Raw genomic sequence first — 17,990 nt, 5'->3', positions numbered from 1 at the left:
CCTCGTGGGACAGTCCGAACCGCCGGCCACCCCTTACGCCGCGCCTGCAGAGGGAAAGGCAGGCCGCCCCTTACCTGGGTCCCACACCCAAACCGGAGCCCTGGAGGCTGAGGCTAAGACCCGCTGTGCCTCTGCTTCCCCGCGCAGCTGGCTCTCGGCGCTCCGCGTGTCCAGGCTCCGGGCACCTCAAGCGCCAGGTCTGAAAAACTCCTTGCTTCTCTGCGGTGCAGCATCAAACGTCGGGCAAGAAGCGGTTAAATGGAAACATTCTTGCAAACGGGGAACAGAAGTTTTGCAGGATCTCTGGTCCCTTCCCCCAACACAGGCACCATCTGTCTCCCTCTTACTCAGTTCTCCCCACGGTGTTTCGCGCCCCCTGCAGTCCCTCCGTTTCCAAGTGGAGCGGGCTCTTCTTAAGGTCTCTAAAATTAGGAGTGCCACGCATCCGCTTCCCTGAGAAGGCTTCCAGCGCGCGCGGGGGCAGCGCTGTGTGCAAGTAACAGCACTGATGTTGTGGGGAGCGCAGCTGAGAACCTACAGGTGTGAGGGCTTTGCCATTAAACACGCGGCAGCGAAGTTAGGGATCTGGGGGAAGGCAGGTTGTGAAAAGGAAGACGGAAAGCAAAGCAAAATCCTGTCTAGAAAAAAAAATGCAAGAGAAGCCATCAGGCACACGGTGTTTCTTGGGAAGTTAAAAATACTGAATTAAACACACAAGGCGTTCAGGATCAGCTGGCTGTGAACTTGCACAGCCCTACTCCTGTCTGTTTAACCCCTTTTCTGCTCTGGGCCTTCTGTGCGGCTGGAGGCATGAGGAGCCTCATGGAGGGGCCAGAGTGTGCTGAGCAGGGAAGAGAGGGAATGATGCCTTCACGGAGTTAACTGCTCCCCTGAGGCCAGGACAAGGGACTCAGCCTTTGGCCCTTCCTTCATTCCACAAATGCCAGGCGCCAAAGTCCAGGCACCTGTCTGGGCTGGTCCCAACCCTCAGAAGTAGGAGTTCCCCATTCCTTTATGGGAATTTCCCACAGCTTGATAGGTTTCCTTTGCTGGGGCTAAGCCTTCACTGTGTCAGAATTGATCAGAATACTAGTACGGCATGGTGCTAGGTGCTTTTCACACACCATCTCATTTAATCTCCACAACAACCCTCTAGAGTAGGGAATGCTAGTTGTTATACCCATTTTACAGGTGTGGAAAATGAGGCTGCAAGATGCTAAGTTGGTGACCAGGGATATAGCACTAATAGAATGGACTAGTTCTGTACAATGCCAATGCCCATGCTCTCAACTGTTAAGCTATATCTTCGTTTTTTAAAAAGACTTATTTATTTGAAAGAGTTGAGAGAAAGGAGAGAAGGAGGGAGAGGGGGAGAGATCTTTCATCTGCTGGTTCACTCCACTGCCAGAGCTGAGTCAGGCTGAAGCCGGAACCCAGAGTTTCATCTAGATCTCACACGTGACTGGCAAGGATCCAAGATTTGTGCCATCTTCCGCAGCTTTTCTCAGGCCCTTAGCAGGGAGCTGGATCAGAAGTGGAGCAGCCAGCACCCGAAAAGTCACTCCTATGGGTCCTGGCATCAGAGGCTGCGGCTTCACCTGGTATGCCACAACACCAGCCCCATACCTTCTTCTTTAAGAAAAAAAAAATTACTCTGCAACTCTGGGACCTCACCATGGCCTAGATCTGGAATGCTGTGGCTGCTGAACAAATATTCATCTCTATGAATGTTTCTTTCATAATTTTCATTTTATTTGAAAGGCAGAGAAACAGAAAGATCTCCTATCCACCGGTTTTACCCCTCAAATGCCTGCGAGAGCCAAGGCTGTGGCAGGCTGAAGCCAGGAGCATGACAGAACTCACTCCAGGTCTCCCATGTACGTGGCAGGGACGCTACTACGTGAACCATGAACCATTGCTGCTGCCCTTCCCTGCCCACCCCTCCCCCCCCACCCCGCCCCCAGTATCTGCATTAGCAAGAAGCCTGAATTGGGAGCAGAGCCGGGGCTGGAACCCAGGTATTCTGATATGGGATGAACACACCCCAGGTGGCATCTACCACCACGCCAAATGCCTCCCTCGGCATCGCCATTTTCTGCTGGAGTCAGACTGGGTCTCACATACACCGTCTTTTGTGGTTGTGTGACAATCGGTAACTTGCTTAGCCGAAGTCTCAGTCTACTACCTGGGGGAGTAACATCACACACCGCGTAGACTCCTGAGGGCTCTTTGCGAGAGCCTGGGTCTCACTGTGGTACGTTGGCAGGGCCTGGCCTGGCAGTGCACATACTTCCACGATAGGTGGATCAAGTATTTTCTGTTCAAAATACAAGCCCATGATCTTCCTCCCCATGGTTGCTCGTGCTGGTTCCTCCTGAGTGATTGGTTTTTGTCTCAATTTCCAATTAAGCCTTCTCACTTGTGGGCATTGGTGGTGAAAACACCTTTTGTTTATTTATTTTGACAGGCAGAGTTAGAGAGAGAGAGAGAGAGAGAGAGAGAGAAATGGCTGCTACGGCTGGAGCTACGCCGATCTGAAGCCAGGAGCCAGGTGCTTCCTCCTGGTCTCCCATGGGGTGCAGGGCCCAAGGACCTGGGCCATCCTCCACTGCACTCCTGGGCCACAGCAGAGCTGGACTGGAAGAGGGGCAACCGGGACAGAATCCAGTGCCCTGACCGGGACTAGAACCCAGGGTGATGGTACCACAGGCGGAGGATTAGCCTAGTGAGCCGCTGCACTGGCCCAACACTTGGGTTTATTTAGCCCGGGTGCCCGAAGCCTGGCATTTTCAAAGCAGCCCTGGGACCAGGAGAGAGAGCAGAGCAGGAACTGACCAGGGAAGCCCTCGGGCTGTTGACTCTTCTTACCTCCCTCCCTCCCCCAGCTGAAGAATCCCAGGTTATCTGAAGAAGCTGCAAGCAGGGTGAGGTCACCAAACAGATGACAGCCCGCCCCATGTGATGGCGGTGAATCATTGCCAGGCATTCTGTGAGGCTGAGGGCGAACGTGAAGGGATTAAAGGTAAAACCGGCGTGGCCATGGGATAGGCTGCTTTGGCTGTTACTCTAGGCTGTTCAGGTGACTGAACTTCAGGAATGTGAAGACCAGCAGCCCGGCTCCTCCCAGCCTTCCTCCTGGGGCTGCCTCCGGCTTTCCCGGTGCAGAGTTCTGGGAGGAGCAAAAGTGACCACGGGCCGAGTCTTCCTCCATTTGCTTTCACATCCAGGTAGCCCCGTAAGAAATACCTGAACCTGAGACAGGTTGTCTGGCTTTCAAAATCAATGCCCGTTTCCATCTTGACCCCCATTGCAACAGCAAAGAAGAAAGGCAGGTCTTAGAGTTTCACGCAGATGAAGATATTTCATGAAGATGGCGAGGAAGAGAAGTATATATATATATATATAAAAAAAAAAGGAGACAGTGGTGCGGAGGTTGCACCAAGTTAAGCCTCTGCCCGTGACGTTGGCATCCTATTCAAGTGCTGGTTCCAGGCCCGGCTGCTCCACTTCCAATCCAGCTCACTGCAAATATGCCTGGAGAAGCAAAGGAAGATATCCCAAGTCCTTGGACCACTGCACCCATGTGGGAGACCCGAATGGAGTTCCAGGCTCTTGGCGTCCTTCTGGCCCAAACCAGCCATTTGAAAAGTGAACCAGAAGGTGGAAGGTTTGTCTCTAACTCTGCCTTTCAAATAAATAAGAAATCTTAAAAAAAAAAAAAAAAAAGGCAGAGAGGGAGAGCAGATAGGTGAGCAGGAGAAATTCCTGCTGGCTTCTTCATTCCTCATAGGAAATGGGGACTGAAGTCCTCTGCTGGGATTTTTCCCTCCTGCTGATGGTGTGTCCCTCCCTCCTGCTGTCCCTCCCACACATCCTGGGAAACTCACCCACTTACATTCTCCGATTGAGCCAATAACATCCGGCTCAGAACTGTGTTGTGGACTGTTTCATTCCATGATAGGAAAACATGTCATAAGCCAGAGAAATTAGGGTGGAAAGCACCTCATCCAAAAGCCAAGGCATAAGACCCGAGACCCGCTTTTTAAAAAAATTTTTAAGAACACTAGCTCCAGGCTTCCTTGCCTAATTTTTTTAAAGATTTATTTAGTTATTTTTTTGAAAGGCAGAAAGACAGAGACAATGAGAGATCTTCCATCCACTGGTTCACTCCCCAAGTGGCCACAACTGCCAGAGCTGGGCCAATCTGAAGCAAGGAGCCAGGAGCCAGGAGCCAGGAGCTTCTTCCAGGTCTCCCATGCAGGTGCAGGGGCCCAAGGACTTGAGCCATCTTCTACTGCTTTCCCAGGCCATAGCAAAGAGCTGGATCAGAAGTGGAGCAGCCGGGACTGGAACCAGCACCCATATAGAATGCCGGTACTGCAAGTGGCAGCTTTACCCACTCTGCCACAGTGCTGCCCCCCCCTACTTTTTTTTTAAGATTGTTTTATTTATTTGAAAGTCAGGGTTACAGAGAGGCAGAGGCAGAGAAAGAGAGGTCTTCCAACCACTGGTTCACTCCCCAGATGGAGCTGCACCTACTGGAAGCCAGGAGCCTGGAGTTTTTTCTGGTCTCTCACTCAGGTGCAGGGACCCAGGCATTTGGGCCATCTTCTACTGCTTTCCCAGGCCATAGCAGAGAGCTGATCAGAAGTGGAGCGGCCGAGACTTGAACTGGCGCTCACGTGGGATGCCGGTACTGCCCCCCTCCCCGCCCCCGTAAATTCTTTACCTGAGGGTCCTCAGTGCTAACACTATGCTGGGAAACAAATTGGAACAAGTCTAGTGCAGCCTACTCATTTTAGAATGAGGTGAAAAGAGTTTCTATGAAAATGACTTTTGGGTTCTTAGTGGCCCCATTTTATAAATGCATAAACTGAGACAGAGACAGGCAAAGTAATTACATAGTAACAACTGAGTCTGGATTCTCACTCAGCTGCTTCCAGGGCTCTTTTTACTTCTGAATTCTCAGCAACATGTGCTCAGGAATATTTCTTTTAAAAAAGATTTATCTATTTGAATGGCAGAGTTACAGAGAAAGGAGGAAAGAGAGACAGAGAGGTATCTTCCACCTGCTGATTCACTCCCCAGATGGCCACAACAGCTGGGGCTGGGCTAGGCTGAAGCCAGGGGCTTCTTCTGGGTCTCCCAGTTGAGTACAGGGGCCCAAACACTAGGGCCATCCTACACTGCCTTCCCAGGTGCATTAGCAGAGAGCTGGATTGGAAGTGAAACAGCCAATTGGAAGGAAGTGAAACTGATGCCCATATGAGATGTCGGTGCTGCAGAAGACCATTTAATCCGCTGCACCACAGCGCCGGCCCCTCTGGGATATTTCTGAAGGAGGAATTACAGGACAACAGCCTGGTTGGAAGTGGCTAAAGGAGCAGCCAGGGGACAGCAACCACTTGTGTTGTTGTCTATTTGAAGTGGTTGCAGGAGGCCATGGAGGTTGGGGAGGTTGCAGATGATCAGAGGGCACAGTTGAGCGGGGGGTTCTGAATTCAGAGCTGAAGCCAGACCTGCAGGATCCTCCCCAGCCACTGCCGGCAGTGCCCAGCTGGGGGGTTAGAGAGCAGGACACGGAAGCAGCTGGGCTGTCTCTGCGGGAGCAGGTGCACCTGTCTCCCTGTGTTCTTGCCCCGCCTTCCTGCTTCATTCATGACTTCTCCCGGCCCAGCGGTTGACCTGGGCTGGCAGGGGAGGTTGGGGCTGGCGGGGGAGGTTGGGCCCATCCTGTTTGCCACTGCCTCATCCGCAGTCCTCTGGGGCCCCGGAGCTGTTCTGTCTTTCACCAAGGAGGAAATGAATTCTGCACTAGAGGAGGAGGTGGAGATGAGATCTCAGTTTCAAAGGTGGGGGTGTGGAGAGGGCGAGAGATCTCACACAGCACAGCTCTCCTCCACTGCCACCCCAAGGCAGAAGCAGAGCCCTGGTGGGAGGCGGGGGTGCCTGTGCAAGTGTAGTAGCAGGAGGGCTGACTGGGAGAAGCCTCTGTCCTGGGTATTTATAGCACTCGCATCGCCATGGTACCCAGATGCTCAAATTAAACTGCAGCCCCACTGCTTGGAGACACGGGAAGGAAACGCTCCTTGCCTGACTCCTCTTTCTCAGAACCACACTGCTTTTACCGGTGAGTTGTATGATCCGGCCAGCCAGAAGGGAGTAAGACTGGGGCTTCACCTCAGATACCCTGCCTTGTTTGACAAGGCGGCGGTGCAGAGGTGTAGTGAAATCACAGGCAAAAAAGAAAGCGTATCTGGGGGCCGGCGCTGTGGTGGATCTGGTAAAGCCGCTGCCTGCAGTGCCAGCATCCCATATGGGCGCCGGTTCTAGTCCCGGCTGTTCCACATCCCATCCAGCTCTCTGCTATGGCCTGGGAAAGCAGTAGAAGATGGCCCAAGTCCTTGGGCCCCTGTAACCGCGTGGGAGACCAGGAAGAAGCTCCTGGCTCCTGGCTTCGGATAGGTGCAGCTCTGGCAGTTGCAGCTATTTGGGGAGCAAACCAATGCATGGAAGACTTCTCTCTCTGCCTCTGCCTCTTTGTGACTCTTTCAAATAAATAAATAAATCTTAAAAAAAAAAAAAAAAGCGCACCTGAAACTTTAGTCTGCACCTCCATGTGTGATTTGGGGCAGGGGCTACACCTCTCTGAGCCTCAGTTTCCTTGACTATAAAATGAGAGCACCAATACCTGCCTCACTGTGGATTTGTGTAAATAAAGCGCTTAGCTCACCTCTCAAACAGAAGGCTTAAGAAAGATTTAGGGGGCCAGCACTGTGGCACAGCAGGTAAAACCACCACCTGCAGTGCTGGCATCCTATAGGGTCGTCAATTCAAGACCCAGCTGCTCCACTGCCAACCCAGCTCTCTGCCAGTGGCCTGGGAAATAAATAAATAAATAAATCTTATTTTAAAAAGTTACTTGGCCCTCTTCCAGGCCAGCTCTCTGCTGTGGCCAGGGAGTGCAGTGGAGGATGGCCCACGTGCTTGGGCCCTGCACCCCATGGGAGACTAGGATAAGTACCTGGCTCCTGCCATCGGATCAGCGTGGTGCGCTGGCCGCGGCGGCCATTGGAGGGTGAACCAACGGCAAAGGAAGACCTTTCTCTCTGTCTCTCTCTCCCGCTGTCCACTCTGCCTGTCAAAAAAACAAACAAACAAACAAACAAACAAAAAAAACCCAAAAAGTTACTTGGAAGGCAGAGTTACATAGAATGGAAGAGATAGATACAAACACACACACACACACAGTCTTCTGTCTACTGGTTCACTCCCCAGATAGCTAAGGGCTGGACCAGACTGAAGCCAGGGGTCTGGAACTCAATTGGGATCTCCCCTGTGGGTACAGGGGCCCAAGGACTTGAACCATCTCCTGCTGCCTTCCCAGGCACATTGGCATGGAGTTGGATTAGAAGTGGAGTAGCCGGGACTCAAACCAGTACCCATAAGGAATGCAGGTGGCAGCTTAACTCGCTACACTGCAACAGTGACCCTGGAAGGTTTTTAAAAAAACATGTGTCCCTCTCCCTTCTCTGCTTTTTTGTTCATTTATTCAATAAGACATTTTGTCTGCCTGCTGTGCACCAGGCAAGCTGTGGGAATACAAGCGTGGCTTCTGCAGCTCAGGAGAACACACATGCAATCAACACATCAGGAAGTGCACTTATTCCTTGGTATCTGCGGCAGGTTGGTTCCAGGATGCCCCACGGATACCACAACCAAGGATGCAAGTCCCTTCCATGAAATGGTGTAGCATTTGCATACAACCTGTGCACATGCTTCCACAGACTTGAAATCTCTCCGGGTAATTCACAATACCCAGCAAAACGTAAATTCTGTCCACGTCAACTGTTGTTGCTGTACATGTTCAATACAGAGGCAAGTTTTGCTTATTTTTCCATCTGCTCTCAGTTGAATCCACAGAGGCAGGACCCCCGATACAGAGACTGTTCATATCAATCCTATGAAAAAAATAGTGTGCTACGAAGAGCTGTGTGGGAGACAGGGCCAGAGAAGAAAGTCATCGCAAGGAGGTGATGTTTAAGTAGAGATCCGAAGGAGCCAGCCACGGGGCCCGCATGGTGGCATGGCAGGTGAAGCCACTGCCTGCGAAGCTCGCATCCCGTATGGGCACTGGGTCAAGCTCCAGCTGCTCCACTTCCAATGCAGCTCCCTGCCAGTGGCCTAAGAAGAGCAGCAGCAGATGGGCCAGGTACTTGGGCCCCTGTCGCTCACGTGGGAGACCTGGAAGAATCTCCTGGCTCCTGGCCTAGCCCCAGCCATTGCAGCCATCTTGGGGGTGAATCTCTCTCTCTCCCCCTCCCTCTCTCTCTGTATCTCTTACTTTCAAATAAATAAGACCTTTCAGTATGCATTCCAAACTAAGAGAAGAGCAGCTGCAAGGCCTGAAGATAGGGTATGCTCAACACAGTGAAGGAGCCCCGTTTCCATTCAACTGAGAACCACAGGAAGCTTGCTGTCTCTGATCACACCCAAGCTGGGAGGCTGTAGCCTCAACACCCTACAGGTCCTCTCACTACATATACGTGGCTTTCTGAACTGTCACCTGGCCCTCATCCAGGTAAGCAGAGTCCTGCTCCCTGTCTCCGGTTACTCAACCACAGTCGCCTCAAAGGCCCAGTGCAACCCAGGAAAGGTCGGACAGTGTAATGTGCATGTTTGGCCAAGTGGCTAAGACACTGGTTGAGAAACCTGCACCTAGGGTAGGCATTTGGCACAGTGGTTAGGCCACTGCTCGGGATGCCGGCATACCCTATCGGAGTGCCCAGGATTGAGTCATGCCTCCTCCTCTGGTTAAGACCCAGTGTACAGCTAATGAGCACCCTGGGACTTAGATGGTGGCTCAAGTACTGGAGGTCCTGCCACTCCATGGGGACACAGATGGAGTTCCAGGCTCCTTGCTTTGACCTGGCCCAGCCCTGGCTGTTGTAGGCATTTAGAGAGTGAACCAGTCGATTGAAAATCTGTGTGTGTATGTGTGTGTTTAAAGGGAGAGACAACGAGAGAGAGAGAGAGAGAGAGAGAAAGAGAAAAAGAGAGAAAGAGAGGATGCGTTGCATATCCTCCCTTTATTTCGCAGAAGTTTAGTTGTGCCTTGATATGGATTTCTTTTGGACTATCCAAGGATGTCCTCCCAGATTTCTCCCTTTTCTTTGCCCCCCATGTCTTTTCTATCTATAAGAGCCTTGGATCCCAGCTTCAAAATCCACCTTGTACATCTCACATCCACCTCTCCATTTCCTCACTGCCTTAGATTGAGGCCACCAACGCCCGCTCTGCACACAGCCTCCCAGCCAGCCTTCCTCTGCCCAGCTGCCCCACCATTCTGCACAGTGGCGATGGTGGCTGTGAGACTCACATCCAATCACGTGAGCCCTTCGCTGGCTCTTCACTGGTGTTAGGGTGAAGTCCAGCACCGCCCTGTGTGCTGTCAGGTCCACTGTGGGTTGGCCCTTACCCACCGTGCCTGTCTGGATGCCTCCTGCCCGAACAGTGCACACTGCAGTATGTACATGTGGTTTGCACACACTGCTCTTTGCACGCAGGCTGTTTCTCCTGCAGAGAATGCTCCTCCTGTCTTCAGGTTCCAGCGGATGTGGCTTCCTCCCTCACTGAGCAAGGTCTGGCTGTGCATGTCTGCCATGGCGCTTTTTTTTTTTTTCTTTCTCAGCTACAGTGTGAACCCTGTGAGGGCAGGTTTGGGATTTTTGTTGTTGTTGTGTTTCCTTCCCCCAAGGTCCAGTGTTCAAATCAGGCCCAGCAGGGGCTGGTCTGTGCATTTGAGGGCATGGGTGAGTCTCTGATCAGGGCTAATACCTGTCTGACACCACTTTTTAACCATTCTCCCTTCTTAGGGGGAGCAGATGGAACTAATCTGCTGGAATAATTAGGGGCCCGTGTGCCCCTCTAAGGAAGAATTTGCCCATCTGTGGTGAGGAAGGAGCCTTACGCAGTATCCAACAGGGAAGAATTTTTGCTTTTGAGTTTATGTCTGAAGGTTCCTTCTCCAAAGTCTTTGAGAGCACTGTATGTATTTATTCATTCATTTCTTAAGATTTTATTTATTCAAGGGTAGAGTTACAGAGAGAGGGAGAAACAGAAAGGTCTTCCATCCGCTGGTTCACTCCCCAGATGGCCACAAAACCAGACATGGGCTGATCCGAAGCCAGGGGCTACTTCTGGTCTCCCACATGGGTGTGGGCACCCAGGCACTTGGGCCATCTTCCACTGCTTTCCCAGGCCATAAGCAGAGAGCTGGATCAGAAGAGGAGCAGCCGGGACTCGAACTGGCACCCCTATGGGATGCCGGCATTGCAGATGGCAGCTTTACCTGGACGCCACAGTGCCGGCCCCACGGTGTGTGTCTTTACAGGGCTCTGCATCGATCAGAATGTTCGCAAGAAGCTGAAAGGATGTGGGAACCACAAGGGGCTCCTGGATTAAAAGGAAAGCTGCAAAGAACATTCTTGGGACGACTGGAGTACGTGACCATGAGTGCGGTTGACAGTGGTATTGCGTCAGTGTTGGAGGCCTCAGGGTGTGCAGTGGTGTGGCAGCTAGGCAGGAGCATCATCCTGTTCTCAGGAGATCTCAGCTGGAGGAACGTGTCGTATCTGCAATCTATGTTTAAACAGGTTCTTAGAATTTCTTTTAAAAATATTAATGTATTTTTACATTTATTATTTTTTGAAAGATTTATTTGAAAGACAGAGTAACAGAGAAAGAGAGGGAGGTCTTCCATCTGCTGGTTCACTCCCCAAATAACTCAACGGCCAGAGCTGAGCTGATCCGAAGCCAGGACCCAGGAGTGTCTTCTGGGTCTCCCACGCAGGTGCAGCGGCCCAAGGACTTGGGCCATCTTCTGCTGCTTTCCCAGGCCATAGCAGAGAGCTGGATTGGAAGAGGAGCAGCTGGGACTTGAACTGGTGCCCATATGGGATGCTGGCGCTGCAGGCTGGGGCTTTAACCCACTGCAACACAGCACCAGCCCCTGTATGTTTACTTTTTTTTTAAGAATGAGAGACAGAGAGATCTTCCATCCACTGGTTCACTCATCAAATGCCTGCCAAAGCTGGAAATAGTCCAAGCCTAACCCAAGAGCGAGGCATTCCACTGGGGTGGATGGCAGGGACCAAAGTACTTGAGCCATCACCTGCTGCCTTCCAGGGTGTTTTCCAGCAGGAAGCTGGATCAGAAGCAGAGGAGCCAGACTGGAACCCAGGCACTCCAGAACGTGACACAGGCAACCCAAGTGGCATCTTGACCACTCTGCCAACGCCCCAACCCTGCAACTTACTGTCAAATGGCTGAGTAACCATTGGGCATTTCAGAAAAAGGAGGGAAGGGGAGCGCACAATCCTGAAAAACATGTTAACAACTGATAAACAATAATTTAAAAGTTACTGCATTTTGGGGCTGCCACTGTGGCTTAGCAGGTAAAGCTGCTGCCTGCAATGCCAGTATCCCATATGTGCATGGGTTTGAGACCCAACTGCTCCACTTCTGATCCAGCTCCCTGGTAATGTGCCTGGGAAAGCAGTAGAAGATGGCCCAAGTGCCTGGGACTCTGCTACCCATGTGGGAGACCTGGAAGAAGCCTCTGGCTCCTGGCTTCAGCTTGCCCCACCCTTGGCCATTGCGGCCATTTGGGGAGTGAATCAGGAGATCAAAGATTCTCTCTCTCTTCCTTTCAAATAAATAAATCTTTTCTAAGAGTCACTATATTTGATATTTTATACACCTTTGTCACAGGGTCTGGCATGGAACATACCTCAGTAAATGGTGATTGTACTACGACAGCAAGAATTGCTAGGTTGGGCCAGGCTTTGTAGCATAGCAGGGTAAGCTGCTGCCTACAATGCAGGCGTCACATATGGAGCTGGTTCATGTCCCAGCTACTCCATTTACAATCCAGCTTCCTGTCAAGGCACCTGGGAAGGAAGTGGAAGATGGTCCAAGCATTTGGCCCCGGCCACCCATGTGTGAGACCCAGATGGAGTTCCTGGTTCCTGAGTTTGGCCTGGCCTGGCCCTAGCTGTTGTGCTATTTGGAAAGTTAACTAGTTCATGAAGATCTCTATCACTCTGTGTTTTAAATGAACACAGAAATCTTTAAAAATTACTGTGCTGCCTAAAAGTGTGCACAGAGTAGCTTCTGATGATCTATTAACTTGCTGTCTTTAACTTCTGGTATTGGACTTTGAGCAGCTTTATAACCAGAGATCCCCCCCCCCCCGCCCCTGACAGGTATTTTTTCCTGGTGAGCAATAGGACCTGAGTTCCGATACACCTTATAGAGTTTCCATTTCATGTAGCTTTTTTTTTTTTTTATTTTTTGACAGGCAGAGTGGACAGTGAGAGAGAGAGACAGAGAGAAAGGTCTTCCTTTGCCGTTGGATCACCCTCCAATGGCCGCCGCTGCAGCCGGCGCACCGTGCTGATCCGATGGCAGGAGCCAGGATCCAGGTGCTTTTCCTGGTCTCCCATGGGGTGCAGGGCCCAAGCACCTGGGCCATCCTCCACTGCACTCCCTGGCCATAGCAGAGAGCTGGCCTGGAAGAGGGGCAACCGGGACAGAATCCGGTGCCCCAACCGGGACTAGAACCCGGTATGCCGGCGCCGCAAGGTGGAGGATTAGCCTATTGAGCCACGACGCCGGCTCCATTTCATGTAGCTTAATATTTTTCTAGTAAAAGTTTTTATAAAGGGAAATAAAGGTGGGGAGAAATGTTTTGCCAAACAAGGTAAAAGTAGCTTGAATGTGGAAGTCACCATTTCTGGCTTGATCCAGACTAAAAAGAAGGAATCACCCTCCTGTTCATCTTCCTGGACAGCTCTCTGTGTCCCTGCAAGAGATGAGCTTCAGGAGGCTGACGGCCACCCTGCCATCCAGCTCAAGGGCCACAGTTTCCCAGAGGGCTGCAGACATGCACCTGTGGGCAGTCACAGGCCTCTGTGGGCCGGAACAGTCTGTGTGTTACACTCCCATTTCATGATGGTCAAAAGTCAACATGAAGTCTGGTCCAGAATGCACTGGCCAGTCATTAAAGGACGAGAATGGGCCTTCAGAGACCGGCCTGCCCTCTGCAGTGGCCAAGGACCAGAGAGACGCCTTGCTAGAACAGGCATTTGATGGGTTTGCTCACTTCTGTATCCAGGGACTTCTCTAGGGGGCAGCAGTGAGGGACAGTAGAAATGAGAGTGGCTATTAAATGAGCACTGTGCCAGGCCCTGAGCTGGCACCTCCTATGTCTGGTGTGCTGGCCAGCCTTGAAGTGTAAGGAACACTGGAACCCAGGCTTGCCTGGCATTCAAATCCAGTGTGCAGGGCCCAGCACTGTGCCGCAGTGGGTTAAGCTGATGCCTCTGTTGCTGGTATCCTGTATCAGAGTGCCAGTTCTAGTCCCTGCTACTCTACTTTCAATTCACCTCCTTGCTAATGTGCTTGGGAAGGCAGCAAATGATGGTCCAAGTGCTTAGGCCTCTGCCACCTGTTTTGGGAGATTGGGATGGAGTTCCTGGCTTTTGGCTTCAGCATGGCCGAGCCCTGGCTGCTGCGGCCATTTAGGGAGAAGCTAGTGGATGAAGGATCTCTCTTCTCTTTCAAATAAATAAAAAGAAATCTTCAAAACTATCAGGCAGCACAGTACATGGTGTAATGTAACCATTCTTGGGAACATAGAAGATTTGGATGGCACATGAGGTCCTACACCAGGGGTGCTTGGTAAAGTTCAAGATAAATCTAAATGGTGCTCTGTGTTGTTGTTATTCAGAGTTCAAGGGCCAAGAACCCCTTCTGGGCTGGTGCTGTGGCATAGCGGGTAAAGCCACTGCCTACAGTGCTGGCATTCCACATGGGTGCTGGTTCAAGTCCCAGCTGCTTCACTTCTGATCCAGCTCTCTGCTGTGCCCTGGGAAAGCAGTAGAAGATGGTCCAAATCCTTGGTCCCGGAACCCGCCTGGGAGACCCGGAAGAAGCTCTGGGTTCCTGGCTTCAGATCAGTTCAGCTCTAGCCATTGCAGTCATCTGAGGAGTGAACCAGCGAATGGAAGACCTCTCTCTCTCTCTGGCTCTACCCCTCTCTGTAACTCTGCTCTGTCTTCCAAATAAATATATCTTTTTTAAAAAATAAAAAAGATCAGGTGGTTGCCCCCCAGGGAAGGGCAGGGCTCATCACAGGCTATCTGGGAGCTTGTCAATCAGGAAGGGGTTCCTGGGAGGGTGGGAGGTGAATCCTGCCTCCACCTGGAAGCACCTGGCACGGACATCATCCACTGTCTGGAGTTTGTTCAGCGAAGTCCTCCCACCGACAGGGTGGCCGGGAACTCCCTTCCTGCAGGTGGCAGGGGAGCTCCCCATCTGTGCCGCTTCCCTGGTCAACAGAGAGCTGGGGCTCCTGGCATAAACGAAGCCTTTGAGCCAGAACAATGGCAAATGGTGTGAATTCATTCACTGAGGCTGAGGCCAGCCAGTTCCTCCATCCACAGGGCCCTGGCTTGCTCCTTTCAAACTCATGGGGAGGTGGGGTGGAACCCACGTGACCTTGATGTTGGAAGCCAGTCTGCCTGTGACTCTGGCCCCTGATGGAAGGAATGCACAAATCAAACTCTTGGTGAGGGATGGGAAAGCATGCCTTGTGGACTCAGAAGGGCCAGGCACAGGGAGCAGCATGGGCTAGGGGCTGGGATGTAGCTGTGGCTGGGGCCTCAGACAGAATCTTTAGCGTCCCCTCTTCCACTGAAGGTGAGTCAGGCTTGGTTCTTCCCAGCCCCGCACTGGAGAAGCAGGGGCTGGGCTGTGGGCTGTGTGCTGGGACAGCATGTGTTCCCGGTCTGCGCTTACAGAGGGGATCTACGGTCAGATCTCTGTGTCGCAAACACAGCAGGTGCTCTTGCCACAGAGGTTTTGTGTGTTGCGAAACCCGACAAGCAGATGACACTGCTTCGTCTCCTTCCCCTTGCTGTGCCCTTCAAAAGGGGTGCCGTCATAGAACACAAACATCAGCTCTCACACGCCCACACCCATACACACCTACACACCCCCCCCCCCCACACACACACAGCCACACTCCTCGCCATACCCCTCATCCCATCAGCGACTGCTTGAAACCTTCTCTGGGCAACACACACCTTGTTGCCCCCCTTCTGCATTGGCTCTTAGCAGGTCATCGGCAGCACCTAATCCCCATATGTGCTGCCAGCATAGAGGACCACGTGGTATGGAGGGGGAGGTATCCAGGGTAAGGTCGGTGCCCCACCCACCACGTGCAGCCTATGTCAATTTCTCTTTTTGCAGGAGAGGGGTGGGTGAACTTGAGCTTGGAGGCAGGCTCTAGGTTGGGGATCCGTGTGCAGGAGGCTGCTTTGAGCTGGGAGAGAGGGAGGGAAGAAGGGAGGGGTACAGGCCTGGAGTGGGCAGAGGGAGGTGTTAAGACTGATGCTGCACCAACAGTGGCCTCCATCCGCCGGATCCCAGTGGGAGCTCAGGGCTGGGAGAGGCTGTCACTGAGGCAGGCAGTCAGGCCTTTGTAACCCTGTGTGCAGCACTCCCTGGGGAGGGGACGTGGCTCTGCCCTCGACAGCTCCCTTCAGAAAGGGCAGTGAGTGAAGCTTGCAGGCAGCCCCTGGGGACCTGGGGACTGGTTCTAAAGAAGGGGTTGGTGTCCTTGCACGGGGCGTCCACACTGTGTCCAAGCAGCTGGACTGCAAAGCGATCAAGCAGAGCCTGGGACTGGCCTGGGGGGGGGGGCGGAGAGCGCTCTCCTGCCGTGTTTACCCCAGGTTTTGCGTTTTGTTTTGGGGTTTTTGGAGGAAGGCCTGAGGTCATGACCCTTGTGTGACCACCTGGGCAAGCCTGAGCTGCCCCTGCTTCTCCTCTCCTCCCCACGGCTCTCCCACAACTTCCTTCTCTTTTGTATCCCCTCCCCCAGCCCTAATGGTCTCCCGGCCGGCTGCCCATTTCCACGGTGGAAATGCTGTCACTGTTTGCAAGCCATCGGCATGATGTCCTCAAACACGGAGGCAGGAAGAGACCCAAACGTGGGCCTGGGGAGCGCGACCCAGCACACCCACGTGCAGCAGTTTTGAACTTCAGGCGGGGCTGAGGACTGGACAGAGCAGGGTGAGCGCGGGCCGCCGCGCCTTCCCTCAGTCCTGGGGCCTGAGCCCGACGGGATCCAAGAGCTTTCACGTGGCTTCTGTCCCACTTCCCCCAGGATGTGTCTGAACGGGAACGGGAACCCCACTTCTTGACATGCTGGCTCTCGGTTCTTTGTCTCTGCCAGCTTCCTCGCGGGCTCACGCAAGGGCGTAGAAAGTGGGTTTGCAAAGATGAGCAAAAGGAATTCCCCAGCAAGGATTCTTCCCTTGGAGCTGACAGCCGTGGCTTTGGAAGAGCCCAGCTTCCCCATCTAGCTGGGATCGACGGGGCTGAAAGGGTGAGTCTGCTCTCCGACAGCCAACACAGAGCAAACGCTTGGGCACGTGCCTCCACCAGGCCAGCGCTTTTCCTGGGATTTCTCCTTCCTTCCCCTCTTTCTCTTTCAAGATTTATTTGTTTATTTGGAAGGCAGAGTTACCAAGAGAGTGAGGGACAAAGAGAAAGATACCTTCAATCTGCTGGTTCAGGGGCCGGCGCTGTGGTGTAGTGGGTAAAGCCTCCACCTGTGATGCTGGCATCCCATTTGGGTGCTGGTTTGAGTCCTGACTGCTCCACTTCTGGTCCAGTTCCCTGCTCATGTGCCTGGGAAAGCAGTGGAAGATGGCACAAGTGTGTGGGCCTCTGGACCCAGGCGGGAGTCCCAGAAGAAGCTCAAGGCTCCTGGTTTTGACTTGGCCTAATTCTGGTCTTTGTAGCCATCTGGGGGAATGAACCAGTGGATGCAAGATCTCTCTCTCTCTCTCTCTCTGTCTTTCAATTAAATAAATCTTGGAAAAAAAATGTGCTGGTTCATTCCCGAAATAACTGTAATGGCCTTGGCTGGGGGAGCCCGAAGCCAGGAACCCCAACTGGGTTTCCCACTTTGGGTGCAGGGGCCAAGACTTGGGCTATCTTTCACAGCTTTCCCAGGTGCATTAGCAGGGAGCTGAATGGCAAGTGGAGCTGCCGGAACTCGAACAGGCACCCATATAGGACACTACTGTTGCAGGTGGCGGCTTAATGGCTGTGCCATGGCACCAACTGGACCTCAGTGTCCATGATAGGTAGATGAGAACACGGTTGCTTCCCACTTTGGTGACGGACAGCTGGGTTGTAGGGAAGGTTTCACGTTTGTCCCAGGCTTGGAGCAAGCACACAGGCGAGCAGGGCTCACGCCAACAGTGATGCCAGAGCTCACGCTCAAAGCCTTTTGACCACGTATCTCCCAGGAGCAGGGCCAGTCCCAGGGCCAGCGCTTGGAGGTCGAAGAGCAAGGACACAGGAGACCGTGCGTTCTCTCCCATACACAGTATGCACCACACACTGAGTGCTCTCTGCCTGCCTTCTCTTGGTACCAAGAGATGTGTGTGTGTGTGAACAGAGACAGTGAGTGGAAACCACCTGGCTTTCGCTGGGGGGTTTGTTGCAGCTTTCAACGTGCATCCTCACTCTGCACAGCTCATGGTTGTGACATTCCCAGGCATTTTATACACCCCGCCCTCCCAGCTCCCCAGGGTGAGTGTGCACTCGTCACACTCTGGCTTACACCTCCACTCACACCCGACCGCTGTGTACTGCATGCATCTCCTTGGAGCCTGTTCTCTGCACTGCCCTGGCACTGCAGTGTCACACATGCACGCACACACACACACACACGTGTTCTTCTTCCGTGGAAGGTGAGTGTGCCTGGGCACACATAAGCAAACTAGCCCTTACCTGGGCACATGCCACACGCTCCTCTGCACGCCAGCAAACACCGGAAGTGTGTTGCAATTCTGCCGGCACATGCAGGATGCTGCACCCAGTGCACACCCTGCACACCACACCCCACT

Source organism: Oryctolagus cuniculus, chromosome 6, assembly GCF_964237555.1.
Source record: "Oryctolagus cuniculus chromosome 6, mOryCun1.1, whole genome shotgun sequence".
NCBI lineage: Eukaryota > Metazoa > Chordata > Mammalia > Lagomorpha > Leporidae > Oryctolagus > Oryctolagus cuniculus.
The sequence above is the reverse complement of the archived record's forward strand: the minus strand, read 5'-3'. Positions refer to the sequence as shown.